The following is an 18,700-nucleotide window of genomic DNA, read 5'->3' on the forward strand; positions in this document are numbered from 1 at the left end:
AAGGAACAAAAATTCTATCATGGTGGTCGTTGATCGATTCTCTAAAATGGCACATTTCGTACCATAAATGTTACTCATGTAGCAAATCTTTACTTTCAAGAGATTGTGAGACTTTATGGTATTCCTCAGACAATCACGTCGGATAGGGATTCCAAGTTTATAAGTCATTTTTTACGCACGCCTTGGAGGAAGCTGGGCACAATGCTTCAATTTAGTTCCTCTCATCATCCTCAAACCGATGGACAAACTGAAGTTGTTAATAGAAGCTTGAGAAATCTTTTGAGGAGTTTAATTGGAAGCAACTTGTGCCAATGGGATCTTATTTTGGCTCTAGCTGAATCTTCTTATAATCGTTCTTCAAGCCAAATAACTAGGAAAAGTCCCTTTGAGGTTGTTTATGGTAGGAATCCTATAAGTCCATTAAACTTAGCTTCACTTCCCATCACTCAAAATCTCAGTGGAGACAGTGAGGATCAAGCTAACTGAATCAAAAGTTTGCATGAGAAAATTCGTTAAAAAATCATAAAACACAAAGAAAAGTATCAAGAAAGAGCAAACAAGCATCAGAAGCCTACTACCTTTAAAGAAGGAGATCTGGTATGGATCCATCTTTGAAAAGAAAGATTTCCTCAAGGACGTCATGGTCAGATTAAGCCTAGGGCTGATGGTCCCATTCAAGGTGTTACAAAAGATTAAAATTGAACTCCTTAGTGATTATGCTATCTCAACAACATTCAATATTACGGATCTTTCTCCCTATCGTGAAGAAGAAAATCTAGAAAACTTAGAGACAAGTTTATGCACAGCAGAAGCGTATAATGCAAGAGCATTTTCAAATGGGCCAACAACCAAGCCCACAAGCCCAAGCCAAAGGATAGAAGCTGCAAATAAAAGTTGCAGTCTAGGATTTTAGGGTAACTTCACGGCAACACCTATACCAACTCATAAGGAACTACAGTCATGCCATATATGGATGGAAAGATCTAGAAATATATATTACAATGAATAAACGGTGCATCATTTGCTATCTTCTAGAAGAAGTTATGGCCGCTTTGGTAAAGTGTGTCTCGATTGACTATAGACACTTATAATTCTAGAATTCATATTTTTAGTCCAACTTCCATTCAAATCCAATTTTAGAACTTGTTGGGCACTTCAACTATTATATTTCTAGACTCTTCAAGATGTGGAAAATTCTTTTCAAGGTTCCCAAGGTCCTTTCCTATTGGATAGTTGTTTGTGTTCCCCGTGTTAGTTTTTCCAATTAGTCTTAATTTATTGCCTATGCTTGGAAGGTTGTTCTATGCTCATCTATATAAGCTTATACTAGTGATTGTAATGTAGAATACTTGGAGTTTATTCATATTTTTATTTCAACCTTTGTCCCTTTGAGAAGAAGTAGTTCTCCTTGAGTTCCTTATCCCTTAGGTGGATTTCCTTTGGGTGGCGAGTTCTTTTTTCCTTTTAATGTGCTCACTCGAGTTACCTCCTAATCCTCTATAATTTTCTAGTGTTAGGGACAGCCTTAGCAGCACAGTAATAGCACACACCCCCTTCCCTTCTTCCTTCTTCTTCTTCTTCCTTTCTTCCTTTCCTTCCTTCTTTTCATTCTGCCCATGGTTCTGTATGACTGCAGAAGAGAAAAAGGGTTGGGTTCTCCCTTTTATATATGGTCCAGCCAAATGAATCTTAGGGACTCTTTGGTTGTACCCCTATAATAAACCCATAAAATTAAAGCTTCATAACTTCATGTGGGCCCCACCTCTAACTAAGCAGTAAGGTGGTATGCAGTCAGTGTGTGGACCCCTACATTTGAGGTAAAGATGGTACTCTAGGGTCTATGAGTGTGGGCTCCACAACAAAGATTCCAAAAGCTTGCTTGTAACACCCTGAAATTTGAAGCAACTGAGCCCAGTGTCATGGCCCAGTTGGCATAAGGAAGTAGGCTGCTCTGCCATGGATCCATATGTACAGTAGTAAGAGAGAGAATTAGGCCAACCCATAAATCCAAGGAAGGTGTACAAATGGTCAGTAAATGGGTGAGACCAGTCCCACAATGGGTGTACTCAAGAACCCAGAAGTTAGGATAGCAGATGAGTAAGAAATGGGTAGACCGGCGGGTTACCCAACTGCCAACCGGCCAGCCGGTTTAGCTGGTAGAATGCAGGAAAAATTGGTTTTCCTGTGTGGGGCCCACATGCCTACACCCTTGAGCCTCACACTTACCCAACATGTAGAGGTCCCAATACTGACCAAATCCAACTTAATAGGTTAGTATTTGGTGGGGTCCATCAAGGGGAATTAAATTTGAAATAGTTTATGTTTTAAAATTAAATTTTAGATATACTTTTGTATTTTGGGCTGGTTCAGCCAAATAGGCCCTAAGGACCCTTAGGGCTGAACCTTGAAACCACCTTTACAGCCATTGTTCATCTCATTTGTTGTTCTACCATTCGGTGATCAGTATAAAGGAAAAGAAGAAGAGAACAATAGGTGAAATTTTGGGAGGCTGCCTGCATTAAGGGAAGGTTTCTACCTGTCAATTTGACGATTTCAGTTTGGTTAGTACTAGTAGATAGTTAGTGTTAGAAAAATTCAGTAAGTAGGGACTGTAGTGAGTCCCTATGAGTGGAATTTAGAACCCATTGAGTGAATTCACAATTTCAGGAAGGGTTCTGGGACCCAATTTGCATGAATTCCATCCCTTTAACCATGCAAATTGGACTGAAACAAGGAAGTATAAGGTAAAAATTCTGCAGAAAAGTGTAGGCAGAATTTTAATTAATTTCAGATTTGAGGAATTAAGATTTACTAGTTTTAATTCATCCCTACAACCCATTATTGGACTTAATTGGGAGTAGAACTTGACCGGGGTTACTGTATTTAATTCAATTAAATGATGAATTATAGGGAACTTGGATGCAGCCCTTCAATTTGTCTGATTCAAGTTAATGCTGAATTTTTTTAGGAATCGGGTAGTGTGTTGTTATACAATTAGAATTGCTGTAATTGGGGGTTTGAGGGGCAGTAAAGTGACTGTAGAGGCATTAGGGAGCCTTCCCTATTCTGCCATGGGCATTGGCCATAAGCAGCCCAAGCCAATGAAATCCGTAGAACAACTTGTAAGAATTCAAAAATTTTCTACAGTAATGACCCGCCGGTTGGAGCAAGCGGCCAGCCAGTTGACACCTGCCGGTTGGGTGTTTTTGAGGCTGATCAGTCCCTTTTTTTGCTGAACTATGCCCTGCCCCTTGTGGGTTATGTTCCCTACATATTGACCTAAATTTAACCCTATGGGTAGGGGTAGTTCAAGGGCTTATCTGAAGTTTTAGAATTAGGTTAGGGCATGGATTGTTGAGGGTTATTAGGTTCAGTATAGAACCTCTAATAAGTTATATTAAGACTTATAAATAATTAACATGATGGTACCCAATTTACATAGGAGCCTAAATTACCCAGCGAAAATACGTGGTGACGAAAATTCAGAGATAACGATTGGATTTCGGGTTTTGAGGTGAGTGGGTGTTTGACTTATTTTGCGGAGTGTTTCTTTTATATTTTATTTATATATGTTCATGTGTAATGTTGTGCTAACTCTGTTTTGGATGCATTTTCTAAAAAGATATATATAAATTGCACTTGTGGCATATTTTACAAAGATTGTTGTGATCGTGGTTTTGTGGATGCGTAGTAAAATAGATGAATAGTAATGATTGTAACATCGATGGTCTGAGCTATGGTGTGGTAAATGGGGGGATCCGATACCATGAGCTCAGAGGTTGGTATTACAGTGATGGGCACCGATGTGTGATTCGATGCTATGGATGTGATTGATATCCGTAGAATGCATATGGTTAGGATTCACAAACCCTGGTGCTACGCCCCTTTTCAGTAGGGGGTTAGGTACAAGTTATCCCAGAGGGTGGTATGTTATTAAGAGTACCATATCCGCAGTACGATATACTATACTCAGAGGCAGATACAACATGGGTGACCGATGGGTTTTCTGGGACTGAGGCTGCCCACGGCATGGATCGCCGTTGTGTAGGATTCCGGGACCATGGCTATTGGGGTTACCTTTAGAGGTTTGTAGGGTGATCAATGTGTAGGATTTTGGGACCTGCAGACTTCTGCTAGCAACGAGCTTGTATCCCTTTAGCCCGACGCATTAGGAGGGGATACCACCTACGTTGCATAGCACCTATATCAAATGATAGACCTAGTAATGGAAATAGGAAAGTAATATAATAAATGAATTCATATGCATTATATCTGTGTGGAGTATAAATTGCATTATTTATTGTACGTGCTTGCATGCACACCCCTCATTGGGCTTTTAAAGCTCACCCCTTGTTGATTACTTTTTTTAGATGGTGGAACCGGTGTTGAGGCAAGATTGGACTTCCATGATGGTTGTGAGGTTGTGTCTATGAGACACTGGGATGCTGATGGACTGCGCTTCTATTATTTTTAGTAATTTCTTTTGATGTGTATATTGATGATATATGTAAGATGTAAATATTACACCTTTGGGATGTTAATAAATGAATCTAGTATATTTGTAAATTATTAGTTTAGTAAATCACTAGTGATATTTGTATGATTTATTAGCGTACTCTGATTTTAGATTGTGATCTTGGTGACATTTGTGAAATTAATGACTACGTATGTGATCCAGGAGGGTTAGGCTGCTTGGATGTGGGTGTCCAGTGCCGCATTCCTTAGCCTAAATTGAGGCAGGGCGTGACAGAATGGTATCAAAGCGTGATGCTCTAACTTAATTCACAAATGCATGAGATCTTAGGGTATACTGGTGATGATTATGATTAAATTTAAGACTTTAAGATAAATGCATAACTTTTAGTACACACCATAGGACACAAGCCTAAGTGCAAAAGTCATTCACTGACAATAAATTAAAGAGCATAACTCTTATATATAGTTGGATAAATAAAATATAACAAGATAAGAACAATTAGAATTAAATAAGTATAACTACATTACAAATTAGGGTTTGAGAATTAGGTTGAGGTCAATGGGTGTCATTTGCCAGTGAACTAGGCAGATGAATATCTTCTACTATAAATTTCTTAATTACTACTGTGTACAAATTTTAATGCATGTTGAGTGGTTATATGGTATGCATTAATCATTTGGGAAATTAATCAGTCTTCCCATTTCACAGGAATTTTTCCAAATGTCGAAGCGTACCTATTTCCAAGATAACCCACAACTGCAGAGAGATGGTCGAACCCGGAGGGTAAATCTTAACCTGAACATGTGTAACACCTGATTTCATAACCTCCAGTCCTAGAGATGGAATTTTATGAAGAAGGATATTTGGTGGAAAGAAATAATAAATTAATGGAGTAGGAGAGAGAGAGAGAGATTGAATTGAGGATCCAAATGAAGGTGTTGAAGAGGGCTTAGGAATGTCCATAAGGATAAAAAAAAAGTCTCACAAAAGGTGGATAAAATTTGAGTAGAAGATGGACAATAACAAGCTAGAGAAGGCATAATCAGCCGGAGAGATCATATCCCACCAACCTACCTGTCCTGGGGACAGAATGCTCAAAAACTGAGTTTTTCTACTGCGGGCCCACTGATTGAAAGGGTTTTTTCACCCACTTTTACCATAGATAGAGGAATGTTTGGGGGTAATTATGCAGGTGGTTTTATATCAATACACATTTCCTATTCTAAGTTATTAAATTTTAAATACTTAGGGAGAAAATGAGTTTTTATGAAAAATCTGCCTAGCCAAACAGAACCTAGTTTGATAGCCTATAAATTGGAGGGAGAGTTATTTCTCTCCTCTCAATTGCTGTAAACAAGAAACGAAATGGGAAAAGAGAAGAAGGAGAGGAAAAAGACGAAAGAAGAATAAGAAGAAAAGAAGAGAAGAAGATTGGAGAAGAGATTGACTTATTTGGACGGCTGCTGCAGAATCCAGCAAAGTGGTAGGTACTCCTTCCTCATAGGAACTTGTAGTAAGAAAGAATCTGGAAATAGAGAGGGGTAGGACTGAATTCTGTTGTAAGGAAGGAATTCTGGAAAAATTTCTGCAGAATTCTCATTTTATGAAGTTTGATTTCTTAATTTGAAGAACTTATTTGGAAGATGTGTAGGGATGCACACTTATCATGGCCGATTAGGACATGAGAGTGAGAATTCTCACTCAGATTTTTAAAACAGAACTAATGCATATGGATTTAGAGGAATTTAACGTTAAATTCTATTATGAGGTTGTAAGAGTTCATGCATGATAATTTAGGTTCAATTTCTTACATGCAAAGTGACATTAGAGAAGAATTTCATGCGTGCAACCTTAGATTAAGGTCTAATTATGAAGTTCTTACTCAAATCCTTACTTGTGAATGAGATTATGGAAAAATGGGGAATTATTTTGGAGATTCTTGCTGAAATTGTATAATTAATCAAAATTAATTAATGGATTAGTGAATTGATAATTAAAGTGATGGAAATTGAGAAATGTATTACTGTTGTGAAAGTTCAGTTCAGAAACAAGGCCACAATGACAGAATTGTTGAGAAATCTGTAGGAAACGCAAGCAAAAAATGAAATTCTGCAGAAAAGGCGCGACCGGTGGGAGACATCCGGCCGGCAGGTCTGGCCAGGTTCTCCAGCCGGTTAAGCTTCCAGAGACCATTTTGCCCTCAGACTTTGACAGCAAAGTGTGGGTCTAAGAAGGGATCTATAGGGCTTATAAGGGAAAATAAAGTGACTCAATTAGGATGTAAATTAACTCAGTTTATTTTAATAAATATATATATAACTTTGATTTTAGGAGTTCCAATTAACTATGAGGGAACAAGTTCAGCATCTAGAAAAGTGGAAACTGATTTGGATTGTCCAGATGAGGGGTCTCTGTGTTTTTTTGTACTTTATTGTGTATTATTATATTCTATTATGCTTTAAGGTACTTGTTTGCAATTTACTCTTCTTCTTGCTGAATTTACTGTGGCAATGCATGTGTGTTGGATGGTGTGTGTGAAAACTGATTTTTGAAAACATATACTACCATATGAGAGATATGATGAGTTGTGAATGTATACTATGAATGTGGATGTGATGTTGGGTGTAATATTGACGGTCTGTGGCACGGTGTGGCCGAGGTTCTGTCAGGTACTGTGGGCTCAGAGGTCAGTCTTACATCTGGGATCACAGATGTGTATTGTGAGTGGTGATGGTTGTAATATTGATGGTCTATGGCACGGTGTGGCTGAGGTGTGTTTTCGATACGGTGGGCTTAGTGGTCAGTCTTACAGCTATAGCCACAAATACATATTAGATGACTTTGCATGTATTTTGCATATGGTTAGGCACACAACCCCAGTGCTATGACCTCTTGCCAATAGGGGGTAAGGTATTGGCTAATCCCACTTGGCGGTATGTCATGTAGGACTACTATGCCTGAATATGACGTACTGTATCCTGAGAGGGCACAACATGGTATGGTGCAACATATGCATGGCTGTCGGACACATTGGGGACCAAGGCTCTGACCGGGACCATGGTGTCATTTAGGGGTTAGCCAGGGGACCAAGGCTGTGACCAGGACTGGCTAGGTCCTACCTGCAACGAGCTTGTATTCCTGAGGGCCCAATGTACAGGGTAGGGAATGCCACCTATGTTGCTTGTAGCACTTAACCCATAGGATGAGACTTAGTAATTAGAATGGAATTAGATTAATAAATGAACTATGTGGATGCAACATTAAGGTTTAATTGTGATGAATTGGAAATGTGGTGTGATAAATGAGTTGATGATATGTAATCTGAGATGCTGTATGTTGGATGGGTTGATGATGTAGACATGTGATGCAATATGTTGAGATTATTTATAATTATGATTCTTGTATGCTTATGAGATGAAATGCTTGAATTATTAATTATTTATAATTTATGCATGGTTCTGTGCTTGTATGTCCCCACCCCTCATTGAGCATACCCGTGCTCAACTCCCAATCCTCACTCCTTCATAGGTTTTGAAGTTGAACCAAAGAAGATCAGGATGTTGGTTGCAGATGAAGTCATGGACAGGGAGTGATTATAGACAAGGACTTTGATATTTTATGTATTATAGCGTAAATTAAATGTAAGTGGTATTATGTAATTTGTTGTATCCTATAGAGAATTATTAATGGGCCTGTAATATTATAAAGTTATCATTGTAGTTGATCACCACATGTATATCATGACCTTTATGGAATTTTACATATACTCTCATTTTACAATTGAGCTAGTTGTGGGTTTGGTTATTACCTGCATCCAGATCCTAGGTGTTGGTTGGCTGATTGGATTAGAAATTCTAGTGCCTCATACCTATGCCATATGGAGGGCAGGGTGGGGTTTGTTATAGGTGGTATCAGAGCGAGATACTTCGTGGTAACCTAACCCTACTAGGAGATTTAGGTATGTGGTGATCAATAGGTAAATTAATAAAAACTAGTACATAGAATGCATAGGTGGGAGAGTAAAACCAGTAAATAAAATACATAGGTGGGAGAGATAAAAGAGATAGAAGTACTTAAAATTTTAATAAAACTTCATTAATTAAAGATAGTATTTAAGAAGTTACACATGCCTGAGAACTAAAGAAGATACAACCTTTGTAGTAGAGATAGAAGAAATAAAAGAGAGAATAACCCTGAAGTAAAAAATGGGGTGAAACATCTGAATCCCATAGAAACATAAGTACAACCTAGAAATCTAAAGAAACTGAACTAGGCCAGTCCTGTACAAAAAATAAGAAAACAAGGACAACTAAGATAGCAAAGGAGAGCCAATGAAGACAAGTGAGCTCTATCATCGAGATCACCATTGGGGATCAAAAGAAGATGAAGCCCACTGAGGTCAAGCTTGATAGCGGGGAGGTTGGAAGTTTGGTGGTAGGTCAAAGCATTCTGTCAAACCCTCAAAAGTTGATTCCATGAATCCAATTCTGGTAGACATTGATCCAACATGAGACTCCAGATCATCCAAGCAAGTAGCAATCTGAGCAAAGCCCTTATCCACATGCTTTAACACTGCTTGAAGGGTCAAGGAATCTGGAATGAAAACAAATAGGAAATTAGTCTGAAGAAAATAAAAAGTATAAGAGGGAATATAAGTAATACTACAGAAAGGTAATAGATAATGTATAAGAGTTACCTCCAGATGAAGTAGAGGGCTGATATGCAGTAGAGCAGTCTCGAGAGAAGTCTAAGTATTAAAGGAGGTGTGACCAGCCTGATGAGCCTCCTCTATGGTAGGAATGGTGCCATGAGTACTACCCTCAGGATTGGGTACAGGTGGGATACCAAAATTTACAAGATCCTCTTCAGTGAGAACTACATTAACATCACTAATATCGAAGTCACGAAAAGGGGTTCTCATGTTGTACCGCCTCCTCTCTAAACTGTACATCTTACTCATGATGCTGCCCATTCCCTCTACTGGGTATCATCTCCCTTATGTTGTTCCTCCTCATTCATGTGTATATTCTTTTCATACTCGTCCCCATCTCGAGATGCATCCTCATCACGTCCATCCAAGTTTTCCTTAGCCGTGGGTTCTTCCAGATCACTACCCGCATACTCATGAAGACTCATTTTCTCTAGGATGGCACGGTTAAAAGGAACGACATGGGTATTCATCTTTTCCTCACCCTCTAAATTAATACCCATATGCCTAAAGACCTTGGTAAGTACCTTACCATAGAAAAGATAACCATCTGTTGGACGAGGGCATGAGTTACCATCTGCATCATCATTATGTAGGGCAAACTGATCCTCTCCCCAATGTACAAGAGGAAAGCAATATACACTTGCATCAGAGAGACTTGGCTGAAATGGCCATAAATTGGGAGAAGATTGAATTGTACAATCCTGTAAAATACTTTAGGTGTGGGCCTCCAATTTGCAAATTCATCCCAATTCGTTGTACCACCTTCAGTGATATTAGCCCTCAAAAAGGCCAACTCTATACTCTTGAAAAAGCCCTTGGAAGAAGTCCGAGGTGGGCAAAAGATCTTGGTGCCTTCAAATGAAACACCAATTATTTGTCTGAACTCGATTGAGGTGAGAGTGATGTTGCGACCACATACCTGGCTTTTTACCCTAAACTCTCTAGTATGGGCTTGCCGGTAAGGTTGCAAAAGAAAGCGCATACTATCCATGGGTAAACTTCCTTTTCCACATCTAACATGGCTTCCCACCCTAAATCCACAAGCCTCTCTTGCACCCGAAAGGCTCAAAGGTCATATACTCGTATTGGACGCTCTACAATGATGGCCTTAGAGCAGAATAGTCCCAAATTATTTTGATCCACAGCAGTTCTAAACCCATAGGGGTCGAAGTTCGCATCTCTTGCCATGTGAAGTTGAGATGAACAGAGAGTGTTTCTACTTCCAAATGCGGTAGAGAAGCCACAAGAAGAGCCCTACAACATGAAAGATATATTTTCAAGTAAGAAAAGAAAGTAATAGATACTTGAAACTTTAGGCCAAACAGAACACTTTAGCACAATAAGAAAAATTTACAAAGAATTATAACAGGTTAATAGAACTTTTCTAAAGGAAAATGTAGGAAAGGAGGAGATCATTTGCCACACTTGAGAATAGGAATCACATGCAAAAAGTAAATATACTTTAGGTAAAACAAAGAACTCAGGGATAGCATGAAATTTCACAGAGTAGTTCTGGTTTTACAAAATTTTCCCAAAAAGAGATTTAGAAAGGCAAAATTGATTGTCTCATTGTCAAATTAGAGACTATCAAATGGTAAATGAACAATGGATGACAAGTAAAGGAACATATAGACAAGTAAAAGAAGATATCAGAGAAGAAGAAAAGAAATATCAGCAGAGAAAAGAAAAGAAAAGCAATTGAGAACAGAAAATTCTAGGTTAGAAATTCTTCTCTACAAATGAAATCAGTACAACAGAGGAGAAATCAACATACCTAAAGTGATTTGATGCCAATAACTGGAAGGAATCGATGGGATACAACTTAGACTGAAGTTTAAAGGCAGACCAGTGAGTGTAGAAGAAGAAATGGGAGTTTTAAGAGTGTTTAAAACACTCTAGGGTTCAGTAGAATCCTGTCGAACCAGCCGACCAGTCGGGAAAATTTCTCCCACCAATTGTCTCCCATCGGTTTGGCTAAAATGGTCTGATGAACTCCAATTTTTCAGGACATGTGATATGAGTTTTCAAAGGGTGTTTAATGCTCAGAGTAGGCTAGTACAAGTCAAGGTTTTGTAACTCTAGAAAGAGGATGTATATGAGTATGATAAAGGACCAGCGTACTGAGCATTATTAAGGAAAAAGTAAATTGACAGAACAAATTGAAGAATCTAATTAGAGGAATGTTCCAAGACTAAATGTGAAGACTTAGACTACTCAAATCAGATTTAATCGAACTTGATGCATTAAAGTTAGTTAAGAGAGGCATTTAAGATATATGAAAATTTAGAATTCTTAAGAGGGAATAAAAAGAAGAATATGACTGGGGTGACCATATAGATGAGTAGAGTTAGATTCATACAAGAATGGGTGTATGAATATACAAGAGCTGACATGAATATAGAATTCATGAATAACTGATGCAATGAGCTATATTGGAAGATTAGACTACTTTAGAGAAAAACATTTCAAATTTGAGAGGAAAATTTTTCATAAGTTGGAAACATAGCACCTAATGGGAAATTGGAGAAATAATTGGAAATAAATCTAAAATATTTCTTATGAAGGAATTGGGGAAGGATGATACAAATAAATAGTGGTACAGTTCCTTAGAATAAGAACTCAAAGTAGCAAGTATTGATTGACAAGAATTTAATGAGTCAACTTATAAATATATATATATATATATATATCAGAAATGATAGAAGAAGTAAATCATTCATTCATTGAGGTCATTGGGACTTTGGAATTGAGAAAATTGTGAAAAATACGAGATTATCATTTTGATGAAATGACCTAAAGAAAGAGGAAAATTATAATGATGACCAAGGAAGATAAAGGAAGCTATGAGAAGGATGATAATTGTTCATAAATTTAATGAAAGTAGTTTGATTATAATATGATCATACTGGCATATGAATGGAATTAACCCATTAATATACTATCCACAAATGATTGTGAGGTCGGATCAAGAATGAATGAATGATAAATGAAAATGAGGTAGAAAAGATCAATTGTATATAGAAACTAGTTATCTCACAAATTTCGAGGATGGAATTTTTTGTAAGGAGGGGGGAAAATGTAACACCCTGATTTCATAACCCCCCAGTCCTAGAGATGGAATTTTATGAAGAATGGTGTTTGATGGAAAGAAATAATAAATTAATGGAGTAGGTGAGAGAAAATGAATTGGGTATTTGAATGAAAATTTTGAAGGGGCTAGGAGTGCCCATAATGATAAAAGGGTCTCACATAAGGTGGGTAAACTTTGGGTAGAAGAATGACAGAAACAAGCTGGAGAAGGCACAACCGGCTGGAGAGATTCTGTCCAATCGGCCTGCCTGTCCTGAGGACAGAATGCCCAGAAATTGAATGTTTCTTCTATGGGACCCACCAATTGAAAGGGTTTTTTACCCACTTTTTACCATAGATAGAGGAATGTTTGGGGGTCATTATGCAGGTGGTTTTATATCAATACACATTTCCTATTCTATGTTATTAAAATTTAAGTAGTTAGGAAGAAAATGACTTGTTATGAAAAATCTACCTCGCCAAACAGACCCTAGTCTATTTAGTGTATAAATTGGAGGGGAGAGTTATTTCTTTCCTCTCATTGCCGTAAACCAGAAATGAAATGGGAAAGGAGAAGAAGGAGAGGAAAAAGAGAAAGACGAAGGGAAAGGAAGGAGAAAGAAGAAGAAGAAGAAGAGAGGAAGAAGTGGTACAGCAGCCTCCTTGCTGCTGTACACTGCTTCAGCTGCTGCTGTCCAACCATGACTACTGTGGATATGGATGCATGCAAGTGCCATGTTCCACTCACAACAAGGAGAAGCTGCCTTGGGCTTGATCCAGCTGAAGACTTGAGTAAAGGACTGCTGATCTAGCTATATGTATGCACCAAAAAGAGAGTACCAAGCTTAGAATCTGAACTCATACTTGTAAATTTCAGCTAGGGTAACAATTGGTTGGTATAGGAGAGGGTAAATGTTGAATTTAAGAGGGAAAATTTGTCTGTGAAGGTAAAATAATTCTTCACAATTGAAATCCCCAAATTTTGGACCCAATTAGAGTTGATTTGGCTAAGGATTGTTCCAAGTGACCCAAACTCATGGGGCTTTTCTAATTTCAGCAAACCTAACATGAAATTGAAGATGGGAAACACTCATGCAAGGTGGGAAATTGGTATACATGGTTCTAATTCCACCTGAAATAGAAAATGCCCAATTTTCTTCTCTGAGAAGCAAAATCTGGGTTAAGTAAGGGATTTTGAAATTAATAGGGAGTGGGAATTCAAATTGAGTAGGAAAATAGTTTTTATTGATGTAATTAAGTAGTTTAAACATGTTTTAAGAAGTGGAAATTGTTAAAATAATTCTGTCATCAAAATAGGCCTACAGAATTGCAGAAAAGCCAATTCTATCAATCCAACCGGCTGGAGAGTTCTAGGCCCAACAGGCCTACCTGTAAGAGCCTGACAGAATGGAATTTTTCAGTTCTTTGGTTTGTAATTGGGTCAAACCAGACCAGAAGTGTTTCAAATTAATTTAAATACTAAGAACAAGGTATAACCATGAATATTGTCTTGGTCAAAGTGAAGAAAAGGGTAGCAAAGAAGAGAGAGAAAATATAGGATGACAATGACATTTTTACCCTATTATGGTAATACAAGTGATTTTGGAGGTAAAGCTACCCTAACATATCCAATGTGTTGGATAAGGGCTAGGAAACTATAGGACCAGCCCAGTAACACAATATGAAGCCAAATGACTATGTGGGTTGGATGCATGCCCATTTAACTGAATAGGGAGAATTCAGTTATGGCTGAACCTAAACATTGACTTTAATGAATTTAGGGAAACTAATTTTTAGGGATAATTACATTGATGATTAACCCATATGTATATGTACTTTGTTGATTAGGAATCTTATAACTACATTGTTGAGGATACGAGAAGCTAGGACTCTGGTGATGAATTTCTGATATGAGATTTCAAGTGAGGGGTCTTATGTGTTTTGTTGTGTTTTATATTCCTTGCTGTATTTTATTGTGTATTATTATATTCTAACATGCTTTAAGGTACTTGCTTGCAATTTACTCTTCTTCTTGCTGAATTTACTATGGTAATACATGTGTGTTGGATGGTGTGTGTGAAATTTGATTTTTGGAAACATATGCTTCCATATGAGAGATATAATGAGTTGTGGATGCATACTATGAATGTGAATGTGATGTTGGGTGTAATATTGATGGTTTGTGGCACAGTGTGGCCGAGGTTCTTTCCGGTACCATGGGCTCAGAGGTCAGTCTTACATATGGGATCACATATGTGTATTGTGCGTGGTGATGGTTGTAATATTGAAGGTTTGTGGCACTATGTGGCTGAGGTGCGTTTCCTGTACCGTGGGCTCAAAGGTCAATCTTATAGCTATAATCACAAATACATATTGGATGGCTCTTGCATGTAGTATGCATATGGTTAGGCACACAACCCCAGTGCTATAACCCCTTGCCAATAAAGGGTCAATTATTGGCTAATCCCACTCGGTGGCATGTCGTGTAGGACTACTATGCCCGGATACGACGTATTGTATCCTGAGAGAGAAAAGCATGGTATAGTGTAGCATATGCATGGCTGTCGGACACATGGGGGACCGAGGCTCTAACCCGGACCATGATGTCGGGGTTAGCTGGGGGACTGAGGCTCCAACGGGGACTGGCTAGCTCTTGCCCACAACGAGCTTGTATTCCTGGGGGCCCACCATACAGAGTAGGGAATGCCACCTATGTTGCTTATAACACTAAACTCATAGGATGAGACCTAGTAATTAGAATGGAATTAGATTAATAAATGAACCATGTGGATACTGCATTATGAGTTGATTGTTATGAATTGGAAATATGGTGTGATAAATGAGTTGATGATATGTAATTTGAGATACAGCATGTTGAGATTACTTATGATTATGATTCTTGTTTACTTATGTGATTCTTGTATGCTTATGAAATGAAATGCTTAAATTATTAATCATTTATAATTTTTGTAAGCTTGTATGCTTGTATGCCCCCACCCCTCACTGAGCATACCCGTGCTTACCCCCCAATCCTCACTCCTCCATAGGTTTTGAAGTTGAAGCAAAGAAGATTAGGAGATTGGTGGCAGATGATGTTACACTCGTGCCCTGACTCGGTCTAATTTGAACTGTTGTGATAGGTCTCGGACTGAAGATTAGAAGCACGGTCGATTTTGGCTCGCGGTCGCCCATTGCCAAAGGGGGAGAAATGACCCCAAGTGTTCATGCATCACGTGCCAGTCTAATTGGAGGGGATTCGTACCTTCTGATCCCAGATGGTAAGTGACCAACTCTTCACACATAAGTCCAGGCATGTATCAAAGTTGCCAAAAGGCCTTGAGCATGTCTGAGAGCAACCACCCGTACAAGACCAGCTATGGGACAACAAGTTGTCTTGACCATCGGAAATATGCCATCGGATCCACTAGGTCTAAATCCGGTGGGCTATTTCCGATGAACATATCAGGCTGTTGTCATGGTGTCGATGCTCATGGGTCCCACCACTCGCGTTGTAAACAGTCTCGGATGATCCTAAATCATCCTCCACACTTTACTCGTGGCGTGAACGCATTTGAACCTAACTGGACGAGTTCTCGGGCTCTGAAATTCATAATAACCCGATTGGTCCAAATAGGGTCCAACCAAACAGACCTTAAGGTCCATTTTAACTTATAAGTTAGAAATGAGGAATTAATTTCCTCATTTCTATTGTGTCCAACGTAAGAAAGGAGAGAAAAAAGAGAAGAAGGAGAAGGATTACCTTGGTGCCGGCTACCGCCAAGTTACTAGAATCACTGCCGGAGGTAAGTACACTCACTTCCACCACTCTCTCTCTCTTCATTTTGACCTAGAAAAAGCTAGTTATGGATGGAATCTTAGTGTAAGAACCATGTTAAGGTCGTAGAATGCATGTTCTCACCCTCTCGATGTTGTTTCCGAGCTCGAACCAAGCCCAGTGAGCTCCAGTAACATGTATTGCCAAAAGACCAACTAGGGTTTTGATCATTCGATCAACGTATCTCCCAAATGGCTTAGTGAAATTGGGATTTTATTGGCTTAGAATGATGCTGAGAACATCCCCTACAAACTCCACGGAATAATGATCGGGCCAGAGCTGGAAAGCCCCAAAATGGGTGGACTGTCATGAACCACCACCAAAAATATGCCACCAGTGGTCCACTGGTGGCATATTTTCAGTGGACCACTGAGCCTTAGGAGCTCTCTATCAGTTCCACTGGAAATATGCCATCGGTAGCATCCAAGATCCACATTTCATCATAGCCGGAGGAGGGTGATAAAATTGGGTGTCTATAGATTGTCGTATGTTTGTTACATTCATGCATTGATTATGTGCATCAGATTAGATGTAGTCATGGATTACACTTTGTGGCCGATGGTATCCCGGTATCGTATGCTTCGAGACTGCACTTAGAAATGGATACGCTTTGTGGCCGATGGTAATCCCGGTGTTACGTAGTCCATACTCAACTACTTTGTATGCTAGAATAAGTATATAGTCTTGGGTTATACCTTGTGGCCGATGGTATCCCAATATCGTGTACCCCGGGACTATAGATGGAAATGGACCCGCTTCATGGCCAATGATAATCTTGGTGTCGCGTGGTCCATACTAACTGTATCATTATGAAAGGCATGTAGGATATTGTGGTTAGGTGACATTTCCCATGCTACGTCCCCTTGCCAATAGGGGATAAGGTGTTGGATAACCCAATAGTGGTATTTTCGATGAACCTTTTCAGAATGCCACACCCGCGGTACGATGTGATTGTTACTGGAGGCAAGAACTAGTCTGGTGTGGCCAATGGTGATCCCGATGTTGTGACTGCCAGTAGGGGGTTATCAGGGGGTTGCTGGGTGACCGATAGACACATCCCAGGACTGGCAGGCTCCTAATCAAAACTATGGCTTATATCACTATGTAGTTGATGTGCGAGTTTCGAGACCAGGGATACAACTTAATGTGCCATAGTAGTATTACCCGACATAGTAGATTGTTATGTGGTTTAATAATCAAATGGATTGCATCATACACATTATGGACTATGTGTTTAATTCTTGTATTCATGTCATCATGGAATATTATATATGTGAATGCTTGTACTTGGTTGTGCATGCCTCCTTTTTATATGATGATACAAGCACAACAGTGCCGTTGGGTGGTGACTCGACCTCGGCGGGGCCTGACTATGGAGTAGGTGACTAGTAAATGCCAGGAGCCATAGAGCATGGTCAGGATTGTGCCTATGACTACTATGCACACGCGGCACCATGAGATGCACAACGTATTTTTGATCTTCTGATACCGACCTGGTGATTGTATACTTTTAGACTTATTATGTATAAGTCATGAACTAATGTAATGGAATAACTTGGTTATTTACATATGATATCAATAGATGTTCTCCATTTTAGATTATGATTCTGCTATTATACTCTGATTCCGCTGCTAGTTGTTTGATTCATGTTGTGAGATTGTATAAGTTAAGGTACTACTATCAAAGATCCTGGTAGGTTTATAAGACGGGTACGCATCTTACTTACACTATCGGTATTTCTAGTGGTAAGTTATGCTTTACTAGAATTGGGGTGTGACAGCTTGGTATTAGAGCGCGATGCTCTGCCTTAACTCACAATCTCAACTGAACCATAATTTAGGGATTAGGATTTAAATAAAAATATCAAAGACAATGATTAATAAAAATTGTACAATTAGGAGAAAAGTTTAGGTGCTAAAGCCATTTCATTATATATATATAAAGAGAACTGAGTACATAAGCTTACACTAAAATTTTCTTGAAATAAAAGACAGAAAGTAGGAAATCCTAACTAGCCTAAAAATCTAGGAATTCAAATAAAATAAGCAAATGACAGGAAATAAAATGCAACTAAAAGCTAGAACATCAGAACTGAAAAGAAAAGTTGACTGTGCCGGAAAGCATAAAATGGAAAATCCTAGGACTATAGTGGCAACACAAGCCATTACTGCTACTAATCATGCTGCTGATTCTACCCTCGGCCTTGAGCTTGGTTTTGATCCTGTGCTCCTGGCCCTAGCACTAGAATGGCAAGGTGAAAGACCATTGCCTGCATCTGTGCCTCAAGGGAGGCCACCTGATTGTCTAGAAGGCAGTAGCTCCTGTCCATACTCTCCATCTGATTATCCATCCTCCTAAGTAGATCGGTGGTGGTATCCAAGTAGGCCATCACATCATTGAGTCCATAGGGCCTCGAACCTCTAGAGCCCCTAGAGGAGGAGGCAACAGAAGTCCCAATAGTCTAAGGGTTAGGTGGTGGAGTAGCTCCAGTAGGAAACACATATGGTGGGGCAATAGGATTAGCACCTCCATGGCCCTCCTAACCACCATAGTGATCACCTCCATCACCAGCTCCCGGTTGGTTCTCTACCTCCATTAGCTATTCCC

At 39.0% G+C, this 18,700-nt stretch overlaps 1 long non-coding RNA gene across 2 annotated transcripts in view; it reads left to right on the forward strand.

Annotated features, from left to right (window-relative positions):
- The first annotated feature begins 5,834 nt into the window (after positions 1 to 5,834).
- Positions 5,835 to 18,700, forward strand: part of LOC122091043 — a 62,057-nt gene continuing 49,191 nt past the window's right edge. Inside the window, exons 1-2 of one of the 2 annotated variants that reach the window (XR_006143794.1) lie at positions 5,835 to 5,960; positions 14,449 to 14,570. This is a non-coding gene — a long non-coding RNA (uncharacterized LOC122091043). The remainder of the gene's footprint in view (positions 5,961 to 14,448; positions 14,571 to 18,700) is intronic. The other variant, XR_006143793.1, reaches the window with a different exon arrangement.

This window comes from Macadamia integrifolia, chromosome 10, assembly GCF_013358625.1.
Source record: "Macadamia integrifolia cultivar HAES 741 chromosome 10, SCU_Mint_v3, whole genome shotgun sequence".
Classification (NCBI taxonomy): Eukaryota; Viridiplantae; Streptophyta; class Magnoliopsida; order Proteales; family Proteaceae; genus Macadamia; species Macadamia integrifolia.